The following is a 6,796-nucleotide window of genomic DNA, read 5'->3' on the forward strand; positions in this document are numbered from 1 at the left end:
TTGCAATAAATCAAAAACTTCTTCACATTGTCATTATGGGGTGTTGTGCGTCGAATTTTCAGGGGAAATAATAATTTATTCCAGTTTGGATTTAGGCTGTAACATAAAATGTATAAAAAGTAGAAATCTGAATACTTTACAGATGCACTCTAAGTACATCTGTTAGTTAAACCGTACTGTAAATTAACTCATTCACTGCCATTGACGTCAACAATTCATTTGAACTATTTCTATTCGTAACTTTTTTTCACTTTTGTTAACAAAAGTATGAAAACCTAGAAAAAATCTTTTTTATTGTACATTTTTAACAGATATAAAATTTGTGATTAATCGTGAGTTAACTATTGAAGTCATGCAGTTAATTACCATCAAAAAATTAATTTAACTTTTGTTAACAAAAGTGAAAAAAAGTTAAACTAATAGAAATAGTTCAAATTAATTTTTGACGTCTATAACCATCAATGGCAGTGAATGAGTTAATCTACAGTATGGTTTAACTAACAGATGTACTTAGAGTGCATCCGTAAAGTATTCAGAATTCTAGGTTTTCATGCTCTTGTTAACAAAAGTGGAAAAAATGTTAAACTAATAGAAATAGTTCAAATGATTTTTTTTACGTCTATAGCCGTCAATGGCAGTGAATGAGTTAATATAGATTCATAAATAAAGTAACCAGATTTTTTTTCTTCTTCTTGTTCTCTACCCACAGTTCAACAGAACCAAATTTTGACCAGTTCCTACGAATTGTTTGTATTATTGAGGAGACTATTTCTATGACACAGGCCGTCCTTGTCTGTCTGTGAGCGAATCGAAAGGACTAATCCAAATGGTCTAAACTTCTATTACTCAAGTTCAGCAGACAAGCTACCTTCTGAATAATTAACATCTCTATTTATACAATAATGCAATTCAGACAGGCCTTGTATGATTTATTCACACCCACTCTTTCCCTTTTGCCATCTGTTGTATTTGCTCTACTGTAGTGAAAACAAACCCGGAGGTGTTGTGGAACTTCTTATTTACAAACATTCTCAAATGATTAACTGAGTAAGTGCAACTTTTGGCAACAATTGGAAATTGAAAGGATGACCAAAAAAAAGCATGTAGAAACTGATAAAAAAAAATTCACTAAATGTATCTTGGGAGCTTGGGAGAATTTTATTGTGACACACCCAAGCATTCCCACTTATTTTACTACAAAAATGAAAACCACAGAACACACGAGTGAAACAACTTTATTGATTTACCTGACTGAGCGCAAATCATTTGAATGATGTCTTCCATTTAAAAGAGAGTGACAGTCCATGGGTGTTCAAGCAGCAGTGACTCTGAGAAACCAGCCACAAAGAACAGTCAGTCCGCCATCTCTGTAAATAATAATCACATCATTTTCCAGGCTATGGTGGCCAAAGGAAGCATGTGAACTGTTAAGTCCAAGTCTCTGGGGGCCTTTATTGATAAGACCAGGGCGCATTGAAGGACAAAGTAAATATCACATCAGATGAGTGATTTACAATAAGATGCAAAAATGTGCTTCTTCAAATTGATGTAAGCGGAATATAATCGAGCTTGAATGGGGTTGTCTTTCCTGGGATTTGTTAGAAGGGTAAAGCGAGTCCTTAACTGGCCAAAGTATCTCGTTACAGATGAGGACGGCCACCGGGGGAGCAAGAACTCATGCTCCGCCGACCCCATCATTGCTTACGCAGCTCTCTCCTCTTACACTATCACTCACAATCTGGAAACCGGAAGGAGGGGCGATGTTGTGGGGATGAAAGTGATGATGGCTCTATGGGTCCATGATTGAAGTTAGCCCTAACATCTTCATCAAGTATTCTACTTTTTTTTTTTTAAATTTAAACATGTCTCCACAGTTTGTGTAAATGAATAAATGAATGAATAAATAAATGGGCAGTTCTAACTTGTTAATTCTACAATTTGTTCATTGTTGTACTTTGCATTAGGGTAAAAATTGGTACTGCAGATAATAAATGAGTTAACATTTTCCATCTTGTGGAAAAATCAAACCCCAAAAGATTGTGTATTAAATTGACACAAAAAAAAGAAAGGAAAAAAACGACATTTTGCTGTAATTATATAGTAGGTTTGAGTTTTATCTTTTTTTAAATACTCATTTTATTTGCTTTATCAATGGGTATTTTCAATAAAATTTTATTATTTCGCTCATTTTCATTCTACTTGTGCAGATGATACTTCACTCTTGAAGGCCAATTGAGCTATAGCAAACCACGCCCCCAAACAGTCAAGGTCCGTCAAGCTTGTGTCCGACCCATATAAACATCAATCCAGAAAACTTGTCAGCTGACACATTTTTTTATTTATTTTTATTTTTTTATTTTTTTATTTATTTTAAGGAGAGCTCAGTATTGTTCATTCGATTTGACATCATCATTGCTCTCCTTTTTTAAAAAATAAACACATTTTTTTTTTTAATTTTTTTAATTTTTTAAATATATATACATATATATATATACGCATATATATATATATACTTTTTTTGTATGTGGGTGAGTATGTGTATGTGCGTGTGTGTGTGCGTGCGTGCGTGCGAGCGTGTGTGTATTCATCAGTTCACCTAAAGCCCATTAAAAAAAAAAATCCCATACTAATAATATAAAATAATAATAAATTGCCAAATGCAGAAACATCAATGTAAGTTATCACGATGTAGTGGCTCTCGCTAACAGACAGAATTAAGTAACCAGAATTAGGTTAAAAAATTCTATATACGTAGACCATGTTTCTATAAATTTTGATATTTGGTTTTTATTTGAGGCAGATATTTTTTCCATTAAAATGTGATTTATGAGGAGGTTAGACCATTGGTCGATATTCAGAGTTTGTTTATTTTTCCAGTTAACAAGAATTGTTTTTTTAGCGATAGTAAGGGCTACAAGTGTAGATTGAAATTGTTTATGTAGTAAGTCACTTGTTGTTAGGTCACCTAGCAAACACAAGTTTGGAGATAAAGGTATCCTACAGTCCAAAATAGCGGAAAGACTTTAGTCCAGAAATACATAACCGGAGTACATAACCATAAAGCATGAACATAAGTGTCTGTAGTGTTTTGTAAACATTGGAGACAAATGTCGGAGTCTGAGAGTCCCATTTTCTTCATCATATATTGAGTAATGTATGTTCTATGAATAATTTTATATTGGATAAGTTGTAAATTTGTGTGTTTTGTCATTTTAAATGCGTTTCCACAAACTTGAATCCAAAAATCAGATTCCGGTGCAATAGACAAGTCTGTCTCCCATTTCGAGATGGGTAAAGACATTTTATCAGTATATAAAAGTAACTTATATATTTTTGAAAGTTTTTTTGTTGTTGTCGGAGAAAGCTTGTTAATATCTTTAGCTAAAACAGGCGGTTGGAACGTACCCCCAGGTGTTGGAATTTTTTTCTTTATCATATTTTTAACTTGTAGATAATATAAAAAAATTCCGTTTTTTATATTGTATTTTTGGAGCAAGGATGTATATGATATAAACATATCATCTGAGAAGAGATGGTGGAGATGTGTAATTCCTTTCTGCTCCCACACACCTAAATAAAGCGGTTGGTTGTTAAGTTAAAAGTCGGGGTTATGCCATAGGGGAGAAAGCCCACAGGGCGCCACTTGGGCTTTTGTCAATTCTAGTGCCTTCCACCAGGCAGTCAGGGTGGCGGAAATCATTGGTTTTTTTAAACAATTATGTCGCTTAATCGATGTTATAATAAAGAGCAAATCTCGAAGTCTGAGGTTATTACAATCCTTCTGTTCTAGTTCCAGCCAACAGTTAGTGTCTCTGTTGGGTTGTACCCATAGAACGATATATTGTAGCTGGTTAGCTATATAGTAGTACATAAAATTTGGTGCCTCTAGACCACCTTTGTATTTGCTTTTCTGAAGAGTAGATAGACTAATCTTTGTTTTTTTTTTATTCCAGTAAAATTTTGTAACGGCTGAGTCCAACAACTGGAACCATTTAGCCGTAGGTTTAAATGGAATCATTGAGAAAAAATAGTTTATTTTGGGTAAAACTTTCATTTTAATGGTGGCTATTCGTCCTATTAGAGAAATAGGAAGATTATTCCAGCGCTCCAAGTCACTATAAATGTTATCCAGAAGTGGAGAAAAGTTTAAATGAATTAAATCAGTTAATTTAGGTGAGATTTTAATGCTTAAGTATTTTAAATTACCTATAGGAAATGAGTAGTGTGGGTCCTGGCTTGCAGGGTTCCATGAATTTTCTGTAATAGGTAGAAGTGTTGATTTTGTCCAGTTAATAGAATAATCTGATAACTGTGAGAATTTAGTTATTAAGTTAAATACTTCCCCTAACGAAGTAGCCGGCTTTTCTAAATAAAGTAAGATGTCATCGGCATATAGATTAATTTTATGTTCTGTTACCCCAGAGTGAATTCCTTGAATCCCTCTTTCCTGGCGTATGGCTAATGCAAGTGGCTCAATAAATATTGCAAATAATAAAGGGGATAGTGGGCATCCCTGTCTTGTGCCTCTCTGTAAAGTAAACCTCTGAGATATAATCCCATTAGTAATAACTGTAGCCTTAGGAGAATCATATAATACTGATACCCAGTGGATAAATGATTTCCCAAAGCCAAATTTATTTAAAACAGCAAAGAGGAAGGACCAGTTAACTTTGTCGAAAGCTTTTTCTGCATCCAATGATATAATAACTGCCTTTTTATCATGCCGCTGTGACCTGCTAATAAGGTTAAAGAGTCTCCTAATATTATTAGTAGAGTGCCGATCTTTAATAAAGCCTGTTTGGTCGCTATGAATGATTGTCGAGATTACTGTTTCTAGTCTAGATGTGAAAGCCTTAGTGATAATTTTAATATCAGTGTTAATTAGTGAAATCGGACGGTAACTTGATGGAAGGGTGGGGTCTTTTTCTGGCTTTAATAAAAGTTTAATTGCTGCTGTATTCATGTGTGGGCGTATGTAACCCTTAGTTTCAATTTCTGTTACTACTCTTAAGAATAGTGGAGCAAGCATTAACCAGAAGTGCTTAAAAAATGTAGCCGGATAACCATCCGGGCCAGGTGACCTAACAACAACTGACTTACCACATAAACAATTTCAATCTACACTTGTAGCCCTTACTATCGCTAAAAAAACAATTCTTGTTAACTGGAAAAATAAACAAACTCTGAATATCGACCAATGGTCTAACCTCCTCATAAATCACATTTTAATGGAAAAAATATCTGCCTCAAATAAAAACCAAATATCAAAATTTATAGAAACATGGTCTACGTATATAGAATTTTTTAACCTAATTCTGGTTACTTAATTCTGTCTGTTAGCGAGAGCCACTACATTGTGATAACTTACATTGATGTTTCTGCATTTGGCAATTTATTATTATATTATATTATTAGTATGGGATTTTTTTTAATGGGCTTTAGGTGAACTGATGAATACACACACGCTCGCACGCACGCACGCGCACACACACACACACGCACATACACATACTCACCCACATACAAAAAAAAAAATATATATATATATATATATATATGTGTGTATATGTATATATATATGTATATATATTAAAAAAAAACTTTTTTAATTTATTTGTTTTTTTTAAAAAAAAAAAAAGGAGAGCAATGATGATGTCAAATCGAATGAACAATACTGAGCTCTCCTGGAAAAAAAAAAAAGAGACTTTTCCCGATTGCGTTGAAGTTGGTTTGCAAGAAATTTACCTGTTTTGTTATTATATTCAAAGTTGTTGTATCTCAATTGTTGTATTATAAACTCTGTCTTTTTAGTTAGCATATCGTCTAACTGTATTTTTGTATTTTGTAAGTCAGTCCATATTTGGTTATTTGGGTTTATTGCGTACTCATCCGTCAGTTGTTTAATTTTATCTTCCAAGTCTTTTTCTGATTTTTGATCCTGTTTCTTTTTATAAGATGAATATGATATAATTTTACCTCTAATTACTGCTTTCCCAGAGAAGAGATGGCGATAGGTCTGGAGAGTCATTTATTTCCAAAAAGTCTGCCCACTCTTTTCTTATAATTTTGTCAAACTCTGCGTCGTTTAGCAGTGAGATGTTAAACCGCCATGTCGGTGGTGGTTTAAAGGTATAATCAACTTGTAGGGAAAGGGAGACTGGTGCATGGTCGCTAATAATAATAGGATGTATTTTTGTAACAGTTTTATCAGCAATAGAGTTATTTGTAAGAAAATAATCAATTCTTGAAAAAGACCAGTGCACAGCAGAAAAGAAGGTAAATTCCTTCTTATTTGGGTTTTTAAGTCTCCAGCTGTCAACGAGGCCAAAGTCATCCATATATTCCCCTATTACTTTAGTAGATTGTAATCGCCTACAGGTTGTATTATTAGAACGGTCAATTAATGGATTTAAGACTGTGTTAAAGTCTCCTCCAATAATAATAGTAGAGTTCGCTGCTAAATCAAACAGCTGAGAGAAAAATTCATGGAAAAAGGCCGGATCATCATTATTAGGGGCATATAAATTACCAAGTGTATATATTTTATACCAGCTGACACATTTTTGTAGAAATGAGATGATCGTTCCTCGTTGACATCAACCAATGACGTCACATATTTGACGTGCTTCTAGTGATGGGAAAACGAAGCTTCATAAAGAACTTGCGATATATTTCTTTACTCCTCTAGAGCGTGCTCTAGGTTTTAAGATAATTGATAACATCTCTACTGCATCTTTAAACCAAGAGTTACATTTAGAGGATTAAAAATATATATGTATCACAAGTGGTTAATGAA

This window comes from Vanacampus margaritifer, chromosome 1 (genome assembly GCF_051991255.1).
Source record: "Vanacampus margaritifer isolate UIUO_Vmar chromosome 1, RoL_Vmar_1.0, whole genome shotgun sequence".
Lineage (NCBI taxonomy): Eukaryota > Metazoa > Chordata > Actinopteri > Syngnathiformes > Syngnathidae > Vanacampus > Vanacampus margaritifer.